Genomic DNA, 23,888 nt, shown 5'->3' on the forward strand with positions numbered 1-23,888 from the left:
ACCAGGGAGACCCACATTTCTCTTTTCAATCGTGTGAGAGAAGTTTTGATATTAGAGAATTCTATGGGTATTTGCAAAAGGCTGGCAGGCTAAAATTTATTTTCTCCCTAAAACACCTTTTGCTAATTATCTGCAGTCTGTTTAGTAGAGTATTATGAACTATTGGGAGAGTAGAAAGAAGATTGAGCCCAAAGGGGGTTGGTGATTACAAAGTGGGATCGCAATTAACCACAAGGAGTGTAGTGCTGCATCTTCCTCCGCCCTGCCTGTAAGTGAACATTTTTGCCTCCCAAGCAGGAAAGCAAAGCCGTGGAATGTTTCACACATGACTCCTGGAGATGAATACACTGAGCAGTGTTTACAGAGCAGTGAGGCCAGCCAGGTGAGATCGCCTTCTTTGCATACCCTATGGCCTGGATTTGGGAATCTAGAAAGGGTTCAGTGACAAGAAGGAGAACAATAATGATTGGGGAAGTATATAGATGGCACTTCCTCTTCTTTCGAAAGAGTTTTACTCTCTGGTTGCTTCTAGTAGTTGCCGTGTACGCTGAGTCTTTTGAGGTGTGGTTGCTTACAGTGGACTCCTGAACCTTTAGCCGCAGAGTGTTATGAGTTTTCTGGATTCAGGGATAAAGAACCAGCCCTTGGATTTACTCTTTTTATTGCATGTAAGTAACATCTCTCCTTGGCTAAGGGAGGAGCAGCTATTGCTTCGTATATCTAGGTGGAAAAGCAATTGACATGCCACCTCTATCTTTAGAATAGTGAGTTCTAGAATGGGGCTCTTGGGGCTGAACATTTGCTCAGCTCTTCATAAACCTGCTGCTGTGAAGTTCAGTGCTAAAGGCACTTTTGAATTCTGGGAGAGCTTTGAAGGAGAGAGTTGGGTACTCACTGTGCTTCTCTGTCTCTTAAACGGATGCTGAATTGATAGCTGCTTGGGCTGCAGACTGTGGGCTGGGTTTAGAAAAGCACAATTCTGCCTTTTTTTTTCCACCTGGAGGAGTTCATTTAAGGGAAAACCTGTGGTCACTCTCTTTTTAGAAAGTGTGTTCTTCGTGCAGTCTCTCCCGTCATAGGCAGCAGGTGGAGGGGATTTTACTTCTAGATAAAAGTCACAGACTTGACAAAATCTGTCTGCATGAAATGAAAACTTACGTGATGTTGCCTTGGATGTTTTCACCGTGGGCATCTGGGGTATGTGTTTTCCTTTGCTTGTGTCTGTGAAGAGAATGTAATTCTAGGAGGCAGAGTTACAACCCACCAAGGCACCTTTGATTATTGGTCTGTAGGAGGCTGTGTGTGTTCCCAGTATTGCCCTAGGCATTGCTTAGCCATACAAAGAATCTGATTCCTCTAAGCTTTTTCGTTTTACATAGAAAATGCAAAGAAGGAACATGAGTTTCTTTCTGCTTGGATCACACAAGCAAGGAGGAGAAAGGCTTCAGTTTGTGTATTTGTTGATGTTCTCATTTATTTTCTTAATTAACTATTATTCTCTTTAAAACTCTTTAATTTATCTTTCAGTTTCTTCCCCTCCCTCTGTTTACATAGCAAGTGTCACTTCTGGAGTGCGTCCACGTAGAAACGATTTCAGTCAAGCTGCATTAAGCAAGTACACATCATCTGAGCTTGGAAATAGGAAGTTCTTTCCTGCGGTAGTTGCTGTGGCAATAAGAGATAAGAAATTACCTCACAACTTATTGCCTGAGACTTTCCTTTTGACTCGAGTATCCTTGTAGAGCAGCTCACTTCTGCTTTCCATCCCATCGTGGAGGCCAGGCAGTGTGAGCTGCTAACCCAAGCACAATGTTGACAGTTTGGGTGGAGGGTTAACATGATGAATGGTGCGTCTAAGTGAAGAAAATCCTGAAAACTCTTTGGGGTTGAAGAAAATCCAGTAAACAGAGAATTACTACACTCCCAGCACCCAGAGCAGTATCTGTCATGGTGTGTGTCTCTGCAAACATAGGCTGAATGAATACATGTTTGGGATTGCTCAAAAAATGAGCGTGGCAGGGAATGAGTATACTGTGCTTTAGGCTTAGCTTTATCTCTATTACCCAGACACATAAGGAAATAGAGGTTAGAGGAGGCCAGAGTGAAGCAGGAAGGAAGGGGAATATAAAGGTGTGAAGTGAAGAAAGGGTGTATAGAAAGGTGCTGACAAGAAACCCCCAAGTGGCAATATGGTGGTGGAGGTGGAACAGGAAATTATGAAGGTGATAGAGGTACAGGTGGTGGTGTAGAGTTGGACCCGGTGTTGCAAAAGGTGATGAGGTGATGGTGGAGGTGATGCTGGAGGTGGTGTTAAAAAAGATGTTGATGGTGATGGTGGAAGTGGTGGTAATATATGCAATGGTGGAAGAGATAAGGGGCAGGGTAGGTAGTGTGGTTTAGTCAGGAGAGAACATAAGTTTGGGGTCAGACACATCTATTCAAATTCTGTCTTCCTACTGCTGACTATGTGGCTTGTAAATCTGTAAAGTGGTGATTATAATAGACTGAACTTTTGGGGTTGTTGTGTGAGGAGAAGAAATATCACTGCTCAGTGACTGCCACGCATCTTCACTTAATGCAGTTATCAACATATTTTCTTCAACTTTCAAATCACTACAGCCACACTTATCAATTTACCCAATCATTTATCTTATGCTTTTAGATATTTTCTAAATTTCATAAAATGAGCATGATTCATTTAAAAAATAGTTTATTAAAAATAAATATGATTAGATAAGCTATCAGGATGGTAAAGCATATGGTGGTATATTTATATAAAGAATACCATCAATCCATTTATCTTCCTGAAAAAATATTATCATGATTTAATGTTCAGGCAGAAAACCAGGCAAACAACTTTTTCAACTGTGTGAAAATAATTCAGAGAAGCAAGGCTGAGATAAATATATTAAAGTGTTGATATGTGAATAGTGGCTTTTGAGCTGATGGTTTTACTTGTCTCTGTGTTTTTCACCTACTGCTTTTTCCAAATGTTTTATTAGTGGAGTATATCTGGATGACCTCAGTGATCTGAAACAAAGTAAAGGTTGAATGAAAATGAACAAAAATGTGATCTTCCACCAAAATAAAGTAAAAATAATTGTTTTAGAGTTTACAGTTAACGTTTGTGGACCATTGCAATCTAAGAAATGACACATACTTTATCTTATTTAATCCTTGTAGGAGGCCTATTTGAGAGGAAGATTGGTGACAGCTCTAAAGTGAGAACAAGCAAATAAGGTCCCTCTGGGGCTGGCTGGTCTAGTTCGTTTCTAGAATCACATGAAAATGGATTATTTTCTCTGCATGATTCATAGCTGCCTCTAAGCCTGAATTGGATGACTTGCTAGCAAGTTCAGCAATCAATTCAATAGTTAAGATTTTTAAATTAAATTCAGATTTCCCAGCACAGGAGCAATTAATTTTTTAAGGAAATGTTGACATGTGTTGGTACACATGGGGAGAGGTCAGGAAAACATTTCTGTGAAGTAAGGAATAATTCCTGTGGTTTGGATCTTGGCTGTCTCTTCTCAGCGCTGGTCTGTCACTGTGGAGGAGGACCTTATCAGAGACTTCAAAAAACCCAGTATTTTGATTTGGGAGGGTTAGGATGAATCTCCTATCTTTGTCTTAGAAATGAGCAGGAGAGAGAGTTGGCAAAGAAGCTAAAGACAAATAAATGTGAGCAAAGACAGGCCTCCCAAACTGACCCTGGTGTTGGCATAAAAGTGGTCTGAAGCCAGAAGTCAACCATTGTAAACTCATCCCCAGATGACTAAGATGTGGTTGGACCCTTTCTAATAAATCTGTACTTAAAAAAGTGACAAAATCTGCAATGAAAATTAATTAAGGCAAAGTTGGAAATCAAAGAATGAATCAAATAAAAACCCAACCTATGAACAGCAGTAAAAACGAAATAATCTAGCATGGAACGTGGCTTGAACTAGGTCAGCACAACAGGCCTGGGAGTAGACAGTTCCCAGCCCATTCTGAATATTTCATGTGCGGGACATTGATGACAGAAACATTAATATTTAACATTTGCTATATTCCAGCTCCTGTAATCAGCACTTTTAGTTTTAGTTTTTTTTTTTTTAAAGATTTATTTATTTATACAAGAACTGGGGTACAGACCAGATCCGCGGGAGGGTGAGAGGATTCACCAGAGACAGAGCGGGGAACAGAACAGACAGACTGATGAAATACACTTCTGAGGGGAGCAGCAGGGGAGACGGGAGAGGTCTGCCGTGCCATGTGGGACCCTTGCCGGCCGGCCGGGATCGAACTGGTGCTGTAGAGGCTGAGAACAGCTTCACAATGCGGCGCTCAACTGCCTGCCCCACCAGGGGAGGCCCGTTACTTTTAGTTTTATATGAACAATTTCAGTCATTTTCAGCCCAACCTGGGAAATAGCACTGGTGTTATTTCCATGTCGCGGAAGCTTAGAGAGGTAAAGTGCTTGGTCTAAAACCACCATGCTAAGGGCCTCCCCGGTGGCGCAGCGGTTGAGCGCTGGGTTGCGAAGCTGCCCGCGGCCTCTGCGGCGCCGGTTCGATCCCCGGCTGCTCCCCGGCCACCAGAGCAGGGTCCCACATGGCGTGCAGACCTCTCCTGCCGCCCGCTGCTCCCCTCAGCAGTGTGCTTCGTCCATCTGCCTGCTCTGCTCCCCGCTCTGGCTCTGGTGAATTCTCCCACCCTCCCGCGCTTCTGACTGTACCCAGTGCTTGTATGAACAAAAACAAAACAAACAAACAAATAAATAAATAAAACATGCCTCTATTTAAAAAAAAAATAAAAAATAAAATAAAACCACCATGCTAAGTGAAATAAGAATGAATGAAAAAGAGAAATAATAAATGGTGTCTCTTACATGTGGAATATGGAAAAATCAAACAAAGGGTCAGGTAGATAAAGCCAAACTCAAAAACCAACCCTTGAAAGCTGACTACAGAACTGAGGCATCCGGAAGGGGCAGGGTGGAGGGGTGAAAACAGTGGGGTGCGAGCACAATGGACTATGGTGGTGAACTGTGGGTGCTTTGGTGGTGTGTAACAATACCCAAGGAGGGGGAATCCTATACTTCCAAAATGCAAACGACCAACATTACCTCAATAAAAAATTACAACCACCCCCAAAACCCCCCCAAAACCCAGGCCCTGTTACGCAGGGGCAGAGATGGGGTTCAAACCCAGATCTTTGTGTGTCTTTGAGCCCAAGGCCCAAAACCATCCTACATGCTGCAGTGCTGTTTTACATTAGAATTTTTTCTTATCTAACACAGTGATTTGTGGCCAAGAATTGGGAGACAAAAGGTGAGTCTGAGCAGATTCCCTTTCTACTTTGAAATGCCCCTCCACTTCCTCCTGGAGGGCTAGAGGAAAGGAAGTTTTCACGTTAGTGTTCCTGGGAGCTAGCTGTGCGCGGATACAATTGCACCATGTGGTGGTCAACGTAGCCACTTCTCGGGTGGCTCTCAGGTGGGGCTGCTCCTCGACCAGCAGGAATGGAAGGGGCCTGGTGGGCCAGTGAGGTTCATGGTGTTCAGAGCCACCCCAGGGCAGCCCGGAGCCGGTGAAGACACTTGGCAGATCCATCCCCCCTGGATCTGTCCTGTCTCCCTTTTGCAGCCCCACCCTCTCTACTTTGAAAACATCCAGTTTCTGTGGTGTGTCCGTGGATTCAGATGGACGGGGTTGATACTGGGCTTTTTTTTATTAGAAGAAACAGCAAAGACCTAAAGGTGGGAGACCTGAGAGCCCCCAATTATAGCAGTTGTGTGCTGCTGAACTGGGCATTTCGCATCTGTGTGCTTCATTTTCTCCTCTCTGAAAATTGAGATAAAATTACTTAACCAGTATGATTTACTGTGTGGACCAAGTGAGGTCAAGAAAAGTTGTTTTGAAGAAAATAATAACCACTCTAAACCTATGGGACCTTCTGCCTTTGCTCATACTCCATTTTCTTACCACGCAGGAGTCATTGTCAAACAAGAGCTTTCCTGGCAGAAAAGGATTAAAGCAGTAGGGGATGTGGGGGGTTGAATTGTGTGTAACCCTCCCCCCCCAAACTCCAGAAGACATGCAGAATCCCTAACCCCTATAGCTCAGACTGTGACCTTACTTGGAAATAGAGTAGTTGGGGATGTAATTCATTAAATTAAGATGAAATCACAGGGAGGCATAATCCAATATGACTGATGTTCCTGTAAGAAGATAGTCCTGTGAAAGCAGAGACATGCAGGGAGATTGGCGTGTCATGCTAAAGGCAGAGATTGGAGTCTGGACCTGTAAGCCGAGCAATGCCCAGGAATTGCTGATCAACACCAGAAACCCAGGAAAAGTCTAGGGAGGAGTCTCCCTTACATGTTACATGTTACATGTTACATGTAAACATGGCCCCACTGACACCTCCATTACAGACTTCTGGTCCCCAGGACTGTGTGAGATTATATTCCTGTTGTTTTAAACCTCTCAGTTTGTGGCATTTGTTAGGAAACTAATACATGAGAGTGAAAAAGAAGGGCATTTTAGGTGTCATTTAGTGTAATGGACATTTTGACAAACTCATCTATGTGGCTGGTAAGCACTTCGAGCAGTCTAGTCCAGCATGACTCATTTCTCTGACTTTAACCTGTGGTGAGGACCCCAAACAGTGGAGGCACTTCATCATTGAATGGGAATGAATAAAGACACTGAACAATGAAATACATTTACAGAATGAAAATCAGGCTATTGTGAAATGTATCAAAGGGTATTCTTTCCTTTTTTTTTTGACATTTTAAAAAATTTTTATTTAGAGTATTAGATTTTTATTTTTTTTAATTTAAATTTTATTTTCATATTCCCCGTACAATTGCAACCCCCTTATTTTGACCCCAAGCCCTCCTTTCCCCGCCCCCCACCCCCATAGAGTGTCTCTGGTTCATAGTTGTTTGTTGATTTTGATATTTTCTTTCATATAGTTATTCATTTTCCTGGTCCCTTATTTAAGTTTTCTAGATTCCTGCTATGAGTGAGACCATCTGGTATTTTTCTTTTTCTTTTTGGCTTATTTCGCTGAGCATGATCCCTTCCAGCGCCATCCATGTTGCTGCAAATTGCATGTGTTTATCTTTTTTGAATGCTGAGCAATATTCCATGGTGTATATGGACCACATCTTCTTGATCCAGTCATCTATTTTTGGGCATTTGGGTTGTTTCCAAAGCTTAGCTATTGTAAACAGTGCTGCTGTAAACATAGGGGTGCAGGTGCTCTTTGGAATTGATGTTTCTGTGTCCTTTGGGTAAATACAAAGGGCATCCTTTCATACACTGAGTCAGGCTAGGGATTCCAGATTATTGTGCCAATGTGGTCATTACTGGATATCAAGCATTAGTGTCTATTTGGGAGGACACTTCATTCCCCAAGTTGTGTGTTGAAAGAAAAGCTCAAACATTCTGAGTTGGAAAATGATGCAATGTGATGATACTTAGGTTCAAATATAAAATCTAATATTCCAATCTAAGCATGTAGCAAATAAAAACACCTCAATGGGGTTGGGTCATTAAAAAATTCATTTATAGTTGTTGATACCTCTGATGCATAAAGTTAGGTAGCTGCATCACTGTTTTTTTTTTTTTTTTTTAAGATTCATTTATTTTATGCATACAAGAGCTGGGGTGCAGGCCAGAGATGCAGGGGGGGTGAGAGGATTTACCAGAGACAGAGTTGGGAGCAGAACAGGCAGATGTACTGAAATACACTGCTGAGGGGAGCAGCGGGGAGTCAGGAGAGGTCTGCTGCGCCATGTGGGTCACCTCCCTGGCCGGGAATCGAACACTTGCTGCAGAGGCTGCGACAGCTTCATCATGCTGAGACTTAACCCCTTGCACCACCAGGCACTCCCTGCATAGCTGTTTTAATAAGAGTAGGGATATGAAGTACATTCTTGTGTTTCTCTGCAACAGAAGACAGAAGAATCTCTTAAATCCTCCTGTCAGTAGAGTTTAAATTACCCTAATTCCTATTACCATAATTACCCCTGGCAGAACAACATTCTTTTAGCAGGGAACCATCACTGTGGGAGGGTAATACTTTTAATCTGTGCAAAACTAAAAATATTTCTAGTTTTTATAAAACATCCATTTTCAAATTTCTTTAAACTTCTTATTAATTTTATATACCTCTCCTTCACAGTGCTCAATAGAAATCTATTTCTATTGAATGCATAGATGTTTCTAGTGAATGCATAGATGTTCTCAAATTTGAACAGGTTAGAAGTGATTTTTGTCCAGACTATTCTGAAGCATTCTCAGGTGTCTTGTATACTGATCTCTAATGTCAGAGAGGAATAGAATATTTAACCATTTGTAGGCAGATTAACATATCAATACTGACCATCTGAAATAGAGAAATACAGACTTGTCAGGTGGGAAAGAAATAGAGTTCACTCAAAATACTTCCTATGAGTCTTAATGTAACTTTTTTTCATTTTTTTTTCTCCTCTGGAATATAACTTAGTGTTAAGGTTTCACAACTCACCCAAAAAACACTTAACTGCACTTATGCTAAGCTGCATTTTATTTTTTTTTAAGATTTATTTTTATATATTTATGCATGCAAGACTGGGGTGTAGGCCAGAGGTGTGGGGTGTGAGAGGAATCACCAGTGACAGAGTGGGGAGTAGAACAGGTGGATCCACTGAAATCCACTGCTGAGGGGAGCAGTGGGGAGACAGGAGAGGTCTGCTGCTCTGTGTGGTTCAGCTGTCTGGCTGGGGATCAAACTCATGCTGCAGTGGCTAGTGATAGCTTGATAGCACTGAGACTAACCCCTGTACCACCAGGGAGGCCCCTCAGCTGCATGTGAAGGAGGACATCTTTAATCTTTCAAAAACTGACCCAAAGGTTGTAAACAGGAAAAAACATAGTTTTCAGGTTACTTATTTATGATGATTCTGTTTGCATGGCTCATTCATTTCTTGAACATGTTAGGAGATTCTGGTATCCTAGCCAAATAATGGTTGCAACAAGAACATTTGCTAATTCATTTCAACTGCAGGGCAGTTTTAACTTGTTAGACTGAATCTCAACCTCTTTGACCGGCTGGACAAAATGGGCAGAAAGTTGTTCTTATCAGTGAGTGTGAATATTGATCATGTAATGTGATGAGCACCAGTGAAAAATATTTAATTTACCAAACACCTCTTGACTACCTAATATTTTTCAGATATTAGATTGCAAGTGAATGGACAACATTATCTCAGTAGTTCCCTTATAAATATGGGGATTGACACAGTTTTTCTTGTTTAGATTTAGTTACAGCCATCGGTAAAGAGAAGGTTCTGAGCTTGAGCTTGCTTGGTCAAGTAAGACCAAGAATTTCCAGCTACAGCTGGATGCACCCTGGAACTCAAGTGGCCAAGACTGGCCGCACTTGAATTTTCACCTTGATTAGTCACCTAGAGCCACTTTTGCATAGGTCACAGGATTGGGGGGTGTTGAGCAAGGTTTCGGCCAGCGCTAGAGTGCTATTTTGTCTTGTTTTGTGAACACGCACGAACATTCCAAAGCTATGTACGAATCAGTTGCCTGGGGAGGAACACCAGGACCTTGGCTGTTCTGAGCTGAGGAACCAGCTTGAGAAGAGAGACACCACAGTATTTGTCAAAGTGAGTAAGTCAGCGGAGTAAGTAAGGCTTCGGGATTCCCTCTGAAGTGACTTTGCTTTCAAGTTTTGGTGTTCTTGGGAGAGGCAGGGTCCCAGAGATGGGGTACAGTCATTTTCACTTTGCATTTAACACTTCTCTGGTGTGCTTTCCATTGGGAGCAGGTGAGCCAGAGATTGCCCTCAAAATCCTGGAGTGGGCTGAGGCCTCTTCAGCATCACTGTCTGCTCCTAAGAGATTCTTCCATCCCACCATGGGGACGTGGGCCTTTTGCCAGTGGATGGTGGTCCCTGACAGTGAGGTGGTCTATTAGTGAGGTCTGCTCAGTCTATTAGGCAGCCTATTAGTGAGATTGCCTCAGCAATTCCTGGAACTTTCTGGGCAGTGAGAATCTGGGGTAAGCCTTCAAGCAAAGGCAGAAAGCAGAAATCAAGAAGGTTCTTTGTTTTTAATTGTAGCTTCTCAAGCGCATGTAAGAATCCATGTTCCCAGGGGCTGTGTGTCATACGTGCTTAGCATTGCTGTTCATGCTAGCGTTAAATTGTTCTGGATACTTCTGTCACCAGAGAAGCAGCTAATTTGTTGTCTCACTTCTGAGACCAGTGACTCTCAGGGTGCTGCTCTTATTAGCTAGCTCCCTTTTGACTGATGAAGGAACAGATGCAGAAAGTTCAAGAACCTGACTCAGGGTCACACAGGAAGTGGTATCGTGAGGATTCCAGCCACTTAACAGTTTGACTCCAGAGTCAAAATTTGATTTGAGTTGTTTGAGCTGAGAGTCCAGTAATGTATGGGTATCTTGAGGGCCTGAGGAAAAGGAGGGCATGTGATTTCTTACTTTTAGATAAGGAATTTCTTTACCTTTCCTCCCGTTCCTGAAACAGAGTGCAAGTCATGGAATCCCATTTAAGCCAGAAGAAGCTTATTTGGGCGAATAATTTAATATTAGGCATACATGGCACCGATTTGCCTGAGTATTGAGGAAAATCTCATTCCTAAAGACACTTCTAAATCAAAGCTGTGGCGGATTGGGGGCAAGGGTGATGAGAATTGGCTGCTAAGCATTAAAGTTTAAAAGGGGAAGAAGGAAGTTAAAAGATAGGAAGGCAGGATTTTGAGATTTGCTTGAATAGTTTCCACTCATGGTTATTTATTATTAGGCCAGCAAAAGTTCTTGAAAAAAATGTTAATAAACATTAAATATAGGGAGGGAAGAAAGTATTTCTTTTTAGGCAAATACTTTGAGATCAACCACATGCTAGATTTATGTTCTCTTGCTAGTTACTGCTTAAGTTTTAAAAAGTAAAGTTTTGTTTAACACACATACGGTGCATGTTAATTGCCAACATGGCATATAAGCAAGGAGAAGATAAATATTACCCGTGAGTCTGTTATGGAATAATCATAGTTCACATTTTGGTATAAAATCTTCAGTGCTTTTTTCTTTATATTTGTTTTTATTGAACAAAAATGAGATAACTATTAAAATCATATTTGTAACACATTATGAATTTTAAACATCGTAATATACCATATAGGACTGAATAGCCAAACTTTCTGAATGGATAATGATGGATAAATGAAGAAAGCTCTCTCTTCATGACAGCTCACCATAGAAAGGTTCAGATATTCAGAATTAGCAAATACAATGAAGAATTAGCCAGACTGACAAGATTTCCACCAAAAAAGTGGATAGCAGTTGTGTAAAATGAAATGCACAAAATAATGACAGAGCAAAAAGTGGTGGTAGGAGGACTCCCGTGTGAAGTTGAGCAGGAAAGTCTTAGGTGATCAAGGTAACAGCAACATTTGGGAAAGAGAATCACCCTCAGATGCCATGGTTTTGTTTTTTGAAACTTTGTTCTGGTGCCTTGAGGCTGTGAAGACAAGTAGGGCCCTGATCCCTACCTGTTTTTATGCTTCACATCATCACTAGAACAAATATTTTCCTTATTTGACCATTAGTGATACAGAAACATAATTTCTTAAACATAGATATTCTCTTAGGTTCCCCAAGAGATTCATCCCAATTCAGGAAAAAAATTTCGTGAGGATTTTCTCTGTATCAGCCATTATAGAGAACATAGATATTAAAAAGCAATAGTGCCCATGAATATTTTGCTAATAACTAGGGCAAGAAAACCAAATCATGAAACATTAGATAAAAAGACCCAAGAGATACATGATGTCATAATGAGCAGTGTCGTGAGCTAGAGTGTAATCTAAGAGACCTAATGATGGAGCAACTGAGTGGCTGGTGAATGAAGGGAGAGGTGGCCACTGAGTCAGGAGGAGAAATAAACTCCTGAGTCCTCCCCCTGAAGCCAAGAGAAAATGGCGCCCGTGCTGCTGTGTGTCAGGCTGAGCCATGGGAGGAAGCACAGGCTGTGAGGAGGGAGGTTTCTGTTCTGCCAGTTGCTAAGTAGGTGAAGTTAGGGTTGTTACCTCTTCAAGTATCAGATTCTCCATTTGCGAAATTGGTGGCATCGTACCGTTGTATACCTCGGAGCTATTAGGGTCTCCAGTGAGAGATTGTACTTTGCAAACTGAAAAATGGGCTGTTACTCATTTGTGGTAATGCTTTTACTAGACATCAAGACAGAAGAAAAGTACAAAATCAGAGTATGAAAGGATGCTAAATTAGTTAAAACACACCCAAGGTATTTTATTTTATTTTATTTTTTTAATCTGTAAAAATAAAACTTATTTTATTTTATTTTTTAAAAATGTATTTTAAAGACAGAATGAACACATAATTGGATTAATTGTAGCAGGGGAAGGGGGCGGGCTGAAAATTGATAGGTTGAGAACATTGTAACTTCTCTGGTTGACTGAGAAATTATAGGAAGTGAGAAGACTTGAGAAATTAAAGGAACTGAGAATAAGTTTGTCTGGAAATGGAATGCTTTGGAGAAAGTTTGATGATGGGGGTAGGTGTTCATACATTGTACTTCTCCCTAATGGCAGTTTTTGGGCCTTATGAGTAAAACAAAATCCTTTAACACTCCCCTGCAATTGAAAGGTAGAAGGGGGAATAATTTCTTCTTTTTCACTTATTTCACTTAGTTTTATTTTGTATTCCTAGAAGTATATGACACCATGCTCCACAAATAGATGAAGTAGTTTTGAGAAAATGTTATCTATCAGTCTAATTGGGTCGCTGCTAGAGCTTGGACAGTGGTTCTGAGCTTGACACACCACACTTCTTTTTTGATCACACACAGAGATATGTGTTCTGAAGACCTAATATAATCAATGGATAATGAGTTATGATAATGAGATACAGAGAAAGCATGAATGGACCCACACAACATGTAAACATTCCAGGGTATGTGTTTTTAATAATTCCCATCCTAAACCATCAGTCAGTTTTATCTTCCCTTGTCCACTGAACCTTCTGGGGGATGCAAAGAAATCACCAAAGGCAAGTAACAAAACAGAAGAAAACGCTGAGCTTGGAGAACTCACACACTCTATAAAAGGCTGTGTAGTCTGGCAAATTTCCTGCCTGTTTTCCTTCATTACACTCTATTTAAACTGCTCTCAAAGGCTTCACTTGGGTCAAGTATAGGACCTTTCTCTGTGCTTGTAATTCAGTGTTGCTCACAGTCCCAAATTATTCCTTCTGGAGACTTCATGACTCAGGACTTCTGCCACTTCTACCATAGTGAGCTTGCTCACTCCACCTCTCAGATTTCTCCTTAGGCCTTTGAACATAGCATCTTATCACTTCTTGGTTTTCTGTTTTGCCATCTCTAGAGTTTCTGACTGGGGAATTCTTTCGGTTGGCAAGGAACTTCAATTTATGTGCCACAGTCTTACTTGCACATTCATCTTTCCATTTGATTTCCTCCTACTGAACATTTTTTTCTTCCTTGGCCCTGACATTATTGTAATTTGGAAATGTTTACAATTGAATTATTACCCAATAATTCGGGGATGATGTTCTTATACTCTGAGAATTCATGGAGAATTGATCAAAATTAATGAATTTGGTTTGAGTATAATATCTTTACTTGGGGGTTTGCACCCCTTTTCCAGTCATACTATACATCAGCATATCTGTCTCTAGGTCAAGGTAACTTTGCTGTCCAATATTTCTCTTCCTAGTTAACCTGGTGATATGGAGTAGGAAAAACTTCCCTCTTTCCCCTTCTCTTTCACTTTAATTAATAGCACAGGGAATCATGGTTGTGGCCAGAATCTTTCTCTACCTCAGGTTTCTTTGCCTCTGCTGCCAGATCACCCAGCAGACTGGACTAGTCCCTCTGCTGAACATCATCCTTCGTCACCTCTCAGCATGTGTCCTGTCTCCTTATGTAAAAAAAATTCTTTGATCCTCTTGGCTGAATTGCAGGTTCTAGAACTTGGAATAAGTATGACAAAAACGCAGATTTACTGAGTGTCCATATTTCTGTTATGCAGAAATTTCCATTGAATGTCTGCTCTCTGTTCTCTTGAAGACCCTAGAGGAGTTTCATATATTGACATTTAGTGTTTATATCTTAAGAGTCAACTAGGAAGTTGTGTTCTCAAAAAACTCTTTCTAAGATTCTTAATTTTTTTTAATCTATTTTTTGAGATGACCTCTTTCAAATTCCTAACTGTCTTTTCATGTGGAAACTTTAATTTCTGCTTTATAATCTACTGCACAAATTTGTGCACTTTTAAAATCATCAATACAAAGACTGTGCTGTCTGTATGTGAGTCAGATAATCATACACCCATTGAGGAAACTGAGGCTTAGTACAGTGAAGTGGCTCATGCAAGGCCGTACTACTGGTGAGTGACTGAGCTGACATCTGAACTCTAGTTTACTGTCTCTCACAGGAGATTCCGGCAATCTGGAGCTCTCTGTTGTCTGACCTTTATCAGTCAACTGTTTCCATTGAATCATCTAGGCAAAGTTTGAATCCAACTCTAATCATCTTCTGCTCCTCAACGCTTCCCAGGCTGGGTCACCCCACTGGACATGAATTTTAGCCTTACACTGAGTGATTTGGGAGGTCCCTATGCACTTGCCATGGATGGCAGTGCTTACTCCATAGAATCAGATACCAGACTTATTTTAGCTATAGGGACTTAAGATTGCACTTGCTACTTGATGGACAGAGGTCCAAAGAGATCTCATGATTTTTTAAATATATATTACCACTTGTTACAAGTAATGCTCTGTTCTCAGCCTAGGTTTCTGACTCCTAGACTCTTTCTGCTATTGAATCTAAGCCAATGTGAATACACCCTTGGAAGGGAAAGGTCTTTGGATGGTCATGAATCACTAACACCAGTGTGTGAATTAGCCAATCAGATCCTTCCAACTGAGAGGTAATTTGGATTACCAAAACATCTGGCCCTCCTGTTCCACAACTTCTAGCTGAAAAATGCCTACTCTGGACTCTCTAAATGTTGATTGTCTAATAACAAAGACTGCATCATTACTTTTGAAGATTCTTTCCTCTTTTTTCCTTTTTAGTTAAAATGTCTTTCTATATAATGAGACAATGTCCTTAGATGAAATTTCTTTCCATGCTTCCAGATCAGCTGAGCACCGAGGTGCTGTAAGGCATTTTGGGAGGCCCAGATCACAGATATCTTTACTGACAACTTTTGTGGACTCAACAATGTGTTTATTTTTATAGCAGTTCCCACCCAGTCTCCCGCTGTCTCTTGAACCTCCCTCATTAAGCGACAACTTCTCCCAGGCTTGCAGTGTGTTCGTGCCAACTTTCTATATGCTGGTTTCTCCAGTGATTTCGAAGTTTGCCCTGGATGGGTGTAGGAAAAGGCACGCTTTTTTCCCCCTAGTTGGCCTTGAAGACTTCAAACAAAACCTCCACACAATGCTTGAGTATCCTGTTCCAATTGTGAAGAAGAGAGACTCTGAAGATTTTCTAAGATTTTTTTTAATCAAAAAGTTTTAAAACACACAAAAAAACCGATTTTAGCTTCTTCGTGTATTAACTTAGACTTCACATAAATATTTGTAATTCATCAGCTTTTACCAGGAGCTGAATTTGTCTCATGGCAAGTTATCAATTGATCACAGTTTTGCAGGGTATGAAGTAGGAAGATATTTGCTTCTTGCTTTGTCAGTTGCATTTGTCCAACCTAAGAATCTATAAATCTTAGCAGGGATTTCTTGATGGGGATGGTAGATTTTTAAATATGGAAACACAGGCTTGCAAGGTTAAGGTTTGCTGTTATATAGTTGGTTGTAGAGAATGCTGTGTTAAACTTGAGGACTCAGCAAGGCCACTTTACTCCTAGAATCCTTTGGAAGTAAGAGGGGTAAAGATGTCAAGTGATAATCAGAATGTAGAAGGCCCCTTTCCACCCCTGAATATACTTGTGGGGGATACTGTAAGAGAACATTCTTGGACTGGTTTAAAGTTGCTTTCAATAAACCTCCCTTGTGCAGAGTGATAGTTGAAAGGTAAGCCGTCATTTTAGAAGCCCTATTGGTATTCTGTTAAAAAGAAGGTTGTTTCCCATCTCATTTTGTCTTGGAGGAGTGGTTCTCTTTTGTTCCACACTTTAAAAAAAAATTGGATTCTGCATTTGTTGTTACTGGGTATTTCTGTATTTTAGCAGAGAATTATCCTTATGAGGAAGTAACCTGGTGGGTAGTATTAAATTTCAGTTGTTCTAAGTCCACACATATTTAGTCTTTTCACTTTCTTCTTGCCAGGAGATTGAGTGAAGCTTCTTGCCACAGAGGTAGGTTATGCTATAATTCTTGCAGGGGGAAGCTTCAGATTTGCTGTGAGCAAGTAAGAATTTTTGACAGCATAGATTCCTCAGTGGGGCCAGGAAGTGCTTTAGAGTTTGATGAGCAGAAAATAAAAAATCAAAACAGACCTTGAGCTCAGGTTATAATTTCCTCTCATGTCAGGAGATTTGTAATTTTCATCATTTGCTTGCTCAGACTTTGGAGGCATTTGAACTTTTATAACACAAGGTTAGTATAGATTTTTTTGGCAGCTCAATGAAAAAAAAATCATTTTTTTTTTTTGGGTGTGACTAATTTAGGAAGTCAAGTTGTTTATATGCAGTTACTTGAAATATTACTCTTGTTGATTTTTCCAAAAGTCATTTAAAACTTTTTCCCAGTGTCTCAGAAAAATTAGAACCTGAACTAATACCTTTTCTACAGTCTGTTGTCTCAGAAGATTTTTCTGTCTTCTGGGACTTACATTTAGTAGCACTGAAAAAGGATTATAAACATTTTTTTCTTGCTGTTCATAATACTCCAGCCATTGTTCTAAGTTGACTATGGCTCCATTTCACATTAACCATAGAACATATTTTGCAATTCAGTAATAGCAGATTATTATTTATTTGGCTGTTTCAAAGCAGTAACACTAAATGCTTAACTCCTTAATTTTTCTAAAACAAGACCAAGAATCTAAAGTGATAAAATAGAAATGGCTATCTAAAACATCATCTGGTTTCAACACTTAAGATTTTAGATATCTCAATTATAAGGCTGAAAAAATCTGAATCTTGAAATGTCACAGGGCAAATTTGTGGAAGAGACTAGAGAGAGAGAGAGGTTAACCAGACTTCATTGAAACACTTCTAGGATCCCTAATATGAGATTTTAGAAAATCTCCACTGTGGGGGACAAATTTTAATTGTGGGGAAATTAAATGAGCAACATTTCCCAGTTTATTGTTGGGGAATTCCTTTATGCAGAGCACTCAGCAAGCCAGTCCTCTTCAACCCTACTTTCGAAATAGTGTTCTTTAGCTCATCCCTCTGTGAACAAAAATATGTCTGTTTTGTAAGTGGAACAAAGTTTTACAGTTGCAATTTTACATTTTGCCAGCCAGGTTCTACATGCGGAGAGAAAGGGATAGCTGTGCAATGGACATGAGAACCTGGCACACTCTCACGCATGGTATATTTGTGCATGGTAGAAAAAGTCTTGGGGATTATTTTAGTCCTGAATCTCCAATACATAACTTAGATTTGAATCCTAAAGATGGAAGTGGTAAGAGCAACTCTATGTAGGAAAGCCATAAAACAAAGACAGAGAGATTAGAAGTGTTTTGTAGCAAGGAGATCCTTTTCTTTTATTTAATAGATTAAGACGTACCTATTTATTTACTAATTATTTCCCCACCACCATCCCTTCTGACCCCTCGTCCCTTTCTCCCTACCCCTTCTCTCTTAACCCCAGAGCTCTCACTGAGTTTATGAATATGAATTAATTAGTTTCAGTATTTTATTTTGTGGAGTCTTGTATGATGTAATTGTCCAGTATTTGTTGTCTTGCTTTCCACATGTAGTAGACTTGCTTTCCTACAGATAGTTCAGCATGGAGAATGGTATATATGTGTGTGTACATTACACACACGTATGTTACAAACGGCACACAAAAAGAAAACACTGTGAAGTTGCAGTCAGAATTACTTGATGGAACAGAATTCATTTGAGATTTCTAAGATTCTTACCTTGGGGCATATTCGAGTTGTGAAGACAGAGATTGATTCTGCTCACCTGACCTTTAGTGCCCAGTGCTAAAAGTAATAATTGGCACAAAGTAGATGATCAGTAAATATTTGCTGAATAAAATAATTTAGTTCATTTTATCAACTAATTCTTTTAGTTGAAAAAGTAATTAGACATGTAATTTAAAAATTTAAACACTATGAAGATGCAGGAAGAACAGTTATGTTTATTCCTCCCTCAAAAGTCCCAGGTTCCCATAGAAGCAACACCGTAACCATCTTGTACAATTTTTTTTTCTGGAATATTCCATGTGTACATAGATATGCACATAAACCTGTATAATAGTTATTTTACACAGATCAAGACCTACTAGATAGACTGTTCCACATCTTGATTTTGTTCACTTAAATATCTATTGTAGTGACGTGTTTTAAGACTTGCCTTCTGATAAATAAAGTATAACATTGACATTTTACTTTTCATCTCTTTAGATTGAGGTTGGTCATCTTTTCATATGTTTTTAAATCACTTGTGTTCTTTTCTATGAACTGCCTCTAAGTTCTTTGTCAATTTTTCTGTTGAATTAATGGTCTTTTATAACTGATTTGTAAGAGGTCTTTATCTATTAAGGAAATGAGGTCATTGTCATATGTGTTGAAATATTTTTCCCAGTTGATCATTTGTCTCTGACTCTGTGTGGTTTTTTTCTGTGTAGAAAGAAATGTTTTATATATAGTCACATTCACTAATCTTTTTGGAATTTTTGGGTTTTGTATATTGATTAGAAAAGCTTCATCTCCAAAAAAAGGGTAATTTCTCCTATATTTACTTTCAACTGTTCAATGATTTGCTTTATATATTGAGATTTTTGATTCATTTCCAATTTATTTTAATGAAGTGTAGCTTTTTAGATATTTTTCATTTGGCTAGTCAGTTGAATAAATCTCATTGCCCCTACTGATTTGAAACACCCACTCTTTCATATTCTGATTTTCACATTCATTTAAGAAGTAAACATTCACTTACAGATTCATTTAAGAAGATTTATAAACATTCACTTGGGAAAATTAGACTTAGTTATAAAACATTTTAAGCTTATAGAAGGAGGCGGTGACTAGTGAGGAATATGACTTTTCAGCACAATTTTGATATTTTGGTCTTATCTAAAATTGTACATTTTTATTTCTTTCAGCCTAATGATTTTAGCAGTGTATGAAATTGCAAGTGTATTTTACATAACGCTGTGCACATTGCTACCAATAAAACAAAACAACCATCTCTGCAAAGGAAAAGTTAGCAGTATCCATAGTTTTTACATGCTGACACGGTTTTGTTTTGGCAGAGGGGCAAAACACCAAACAATATTCTATTTTCATTTTTGCCATCTTTCTGTCACTCTGTGCTCTCTGATCTTGGAGATGTGTAGACAACATGAAAAAATATGACTTACTAAGGAACGATGTAGACAGAATTAATTTCGTCCATTTTTCTAGGAGCTTTAAGTGGATGCCTAAGTTTTCTTCAGCACATTTATGAACAGAAGCTATTGCTTGGATGACCATGCAGAGCAGCACATTTTGCTAATTTATTATAAACAAATACACACATCACAAACAAGTGATGTGTTGGAGTCAATTTGTTAATGTCTTGTCAATAATTTCTGCAACTATCTTTATGAGGTATATTGGTTTATAGTTTAAATTTTTTGTAAAGACTTTGCCTGGTTTTGGTTAAGAGAGTAGCTGGCCTTTTGAAAGGCAATGGGTAGTTTAGTCCTTTCTCTTCAGCTACTAAAGAGTATGTGTAGAATTGTTATTATTTCTTTCTTTCTTAAATGAAGTCATTAGGGCTTGAAGTTTTCTCGATGGGACTAACTGCAAGTTCAGTTTCCTTAATTGGTATATGGCTATTCATGATATATATCAATAGATTCTTTTTTGAATAAGTTTTGATGGTTTGTTTCTTTTAAGGAGTTTACCCATTTCATATAAGTGGTCAAGTTTTTAGCATAAAATTACTAGTGATATTCTTTAATATTGTATAATATTCCATAGGCTGTAGTGAGAGCACCTCTCTTGTTCCTCACAGCATCGGTTTTTCCTTTCATCAATTCTTCTGTACTGTTTTTCCTTTCATCAATTCTTCTGTACTGTTTTTCTGTTTTAGTGTTATACATTTCCCACTTAATATTGTTGCTGCACCACAAAAATTTTAGTAAGTCACTTGCAATTTCATTCATCTCAGCATGTTCCTAATTATCTTTTGACTTGGACTTTGATAACCCATTTGTCTTATTATTTATTTATTTATTTTACATAGAGGAACTGGGGTGTAGGCCAGGGGTTGGGTGTGTGTGAGAGGAAGAGACAGAGACAGAGTGGGGAGCAGAACAGGCAGATCCACTGAAATACACTGCTGAGGAGAGCAGCGGGCGAGACAGGAGAGGTCTGCTGTGTCATATGTGGGTCAGCTCCCTGGCTGGGATTGAACTCATGCCATAGTGGTGATAGTAGGGAGACCCCCAATAACCTATCTATTTTAGAAGCACATTATTTCATTTTCAAATATTTTGGGATTTTACAGGTATACTTTGTGAGTCCTATGGCTTATGAACTTTGCTTTGGTCTCCTCAGTAAAGTCTTTTCAACTGAGAGACCCTTTGTGCTGGTCCTGCAGGGCCTGCCTCTTCCCCGGGGCCTGGAAGTTTTCTCCACACACTAAGCTGAGGCCATCATAATGTCTTCTCTCAGGGACACTCTTCTGCATTTCCAGGCTTTGCATGTCACGAGACTCTTGGTTTCACATATTTGTCCATTTTTTGTTGTTTCAACAGAAGGGTAAATCTCTTATCTTACTCCATCTTGACAGGAAATAGAAGTACCGCTGAGTGATTCTGCACTACCAGTTCCCTCTGTGTGTGACGCTTTCCCTCTTAAATTGCACAGAGTGGACTCTTGTCCTGAGCTCTTAGTCAAACAGCAGCTCCTTTGAATTTTCCCTGGTCACAATATAAAGGTGATACTTAGACACTGTCACATTTTCTATCTCTTTGCCACTGTTACTACTTTGTGATATTTTCTCAGATAGTTTAATTAGTTACAAATTTTCTTGTTTACTAGATTGTAAGCTTCAAGACATATTTACATGCACACTTAATTCCTTATTGTTTGTAAGTGCTTGACACAGTGAAGAATAAATCCTGATTTTGTTACATTAGAAAATGTACAATTTTTCAAAATGTGGATTGTGGAAACCAGGGCCAGTTCACAAATTTACTGGCCCAGGATGAAATAAATTCATAAATTGAAAAGTAACCATTTAGGAACTTTAAATCAATTCAGTGGAACAATTTTATGTTCATTAAATCTAATACTTAAAATGTGGGTTTGTGTAATATGTCTTTAAATTTCTAGTAGTTCATTTGTGTTTTATAGAATTATCAGGCTGTGATGAATTGGAATTGAAAAAGAAAGCTTGCTTTTCCAAAATGCAAATCATTTGAGAAACTCTGAACAGCATGCTACGGGGAAAAAAGAATGGAATGTCTTAAAGGACTCAAATTTCAGGAAAGCAATTTATTTGCCATTTAATTTTGACTTAATATATATATGAATTTGCTTTTTTAAAAAAAGATTTATTTATTTATTTATACAAGCGCTGGGTATAGTCAGAAGTGCGGGAGGGTGAGAGAATTCACCAGAGCCAGAGGAGAGAGCAGAGCAGGCAGACTGATGAAATACACTGCTAAGGGGAGCAGCGGGCACAGCAGGAGAGGTCTGCATGCCATGTGGGACCATCGCCAGCGGCCGGGGATTGAACCGGCGCTGCAGAGGCTGCTGGCAGCTTCGCAGCCCAGCGCTCAACCGCTGCGCCACCAGGGGAGGCCCTGAATTTGTGTTTTTTATATGCACAAAGAGGGCGAAGCACCAGGTCAGGTACTTTTCTTTATACATTCTCTATTCTTCGAAAGAATTAAGCATCAACTCTAGAAAGGAAAACTATCTAAGCATAATATTTGAAATTCTTCTGTAAGGAGGATTTATCTTTTCTCCATTTATTTATTATTCAGTCTTTCATTTATATCAACAATGACTCATGAAAACTTATTTTATATGTTGGGTTATAATTCAATAATAAAAACACTCAGTATTGTATGTTCTATATTTTGTTCAGATTGTTTCAGCTTTTTTAACTGGGTTGTTTCAGGTTGGGTAATATGCCCCTCTATAATGTCTTTATTCTTTATTTTTTGTGTACTTCTTTATGAAATAGACAGTTTTAGTTTTTGTGACCATATTCCCCCATATAACCACCACTCCAGTTAGCAAATGGGATTTTTCTGTTATCCCATAAAGTTTTCCAAACCTCCTGCCTGTAAATTCCCATCCACTATAGACAGCCTCCATTCTGACTTTTTTTTCACGATATTAATTTTCTCTTGATCTTGAACTTAATGTGGATGGAATCCTATCCAGAGGGTCCTGAGTTAAAATGCCTTGACTTAGAAACTTGGCTGTAGGATGATATGGAAGTGATATGCGGTAGATATGCAGAATTAGTAGAGAAACTGCTTAGAATTTTGAATATGGACCATTTCTCAGGCTAGTGATGCTGGTACTCTTGTGATTCTGGGCAGCAAGAGTGAGTCACGGCTGAGTCAGCCACAGCAACATGAAGGAAAACAATATTTTAGACTGTGTTTACTTCCAGTACAGTATCCAGTCAATTATATCACATAGTTTCTTTGTGTTAGATGACTTTGCTCTCAGATGTGCCTGACTAGGCTAGGCTAAGAGTGATGTTCAGTAGGCTAGGTTTATTAAATGTATTTCAGCCTACAATATTTTCAATTTATGTGTCCAGCGTTGTGTGCATACTACTGTTGTAAGTTGGGAAAGAACTGTACAGGTGTTTTTATGTGTTTCTAAAGATATTTCATGTTATTATGCATATGAGCAGTTCATTCTTTTTATTGCTGTATATTACTCCATTACATGACTGTATGATAATGTGTTTATCCATTGCTATGTTGATAAATAGCTGAGTTTTCCCCCAATTTTTGCTGTTACAATTAAGTTGCTATGAGCAGTTTTGAGGATATTTGTTTTCTTTTCTTTTGGGCAAATATTTGGAGTAGAAGTGGTAGGGTACATGTATATTAAATGTCAAAAATGTTTGTAATATCTTAAATACATAGCAGTAATACTTGAAATTCACAGATGTTCTACATATTCTTCAATGTTTTAGCCATTTTGCTGAATCTAAGATTTGTACTTCTTTGATGAAATGTTGAGCACATTTTCATGTTCTTATTAGTTGCTCCTCTGTCTTCTTTCATGAAAGGTTTGTTCAGATCTATTTTCTATTGTCAATAGATTTGTTCATGCATTTAACTATACATTTCCAGGAATTTTTACACACACACACACACACGCACACATTACATATAAGTCCTTTGTTAAATATATTTGTTATAAATATTTCCTCCTGGTCTACAAATTGACTTTTTAGCTTAAGATGTATTGATAAGCCCAAGTTCTACTTCATCTAATTTATCAAATTGTTTTAAGTTTTGTGCTCTTTGTCTCTTGTCTAAGAACTCTTTAGCTACCTAGAAGGAGTGAAGATACTATGTTTTCATCCAGAAACCTTAAAATCACAGTTTTTATTTTAGATATGTGAGGCATTTCAATGTGATTTTTGTTTATGGAGTGAGAGATGTTGATACTTATTTCTCCCCATATTGATATCTAAGTTTCCAGCTCTGTTTGATTCAAAGAAGAATAAA

General features: G+C 39.0%; 1 protein-coding gene across 1 annotated transcript in view; it reads left to right on the forward strand.

Moving 5' to 3' along the window:
* Window positions 1-551: 551 nt before the first annotated feature.
* Window positions 552-23,888, forward strand: part of IPCEF1 (interaction protein for cytohesin exchange factors 1) — a 143,769-nt gene continuing 120,432 nt past the window's right edge. The window contains exon 1 of the mRNA XM_037520636.2: window positions 552-668. The gene's annotated coding sequence lies outside the window, so the exon portion shown is untranslated. The remainder of the gene's footprint in view (window positions 669-23,888) is intronic.

This window comes from Talpa occidentalis, unplaced genomic scaffold (assembly GCF_014898055.3).
Source record: "Talpa occidentalis isolate TD23 unplaced genomic scaffold, MPIMG_talOcc4v2.1 talOcc4.2, whole genome shotgun sequence".
Taxonomy (NCBI): Eukaryota; Metazoa; Chordata; class Mammalia; order Eulipotyphla; family Talpidae; genus Talpa; species Talpa occidentalis.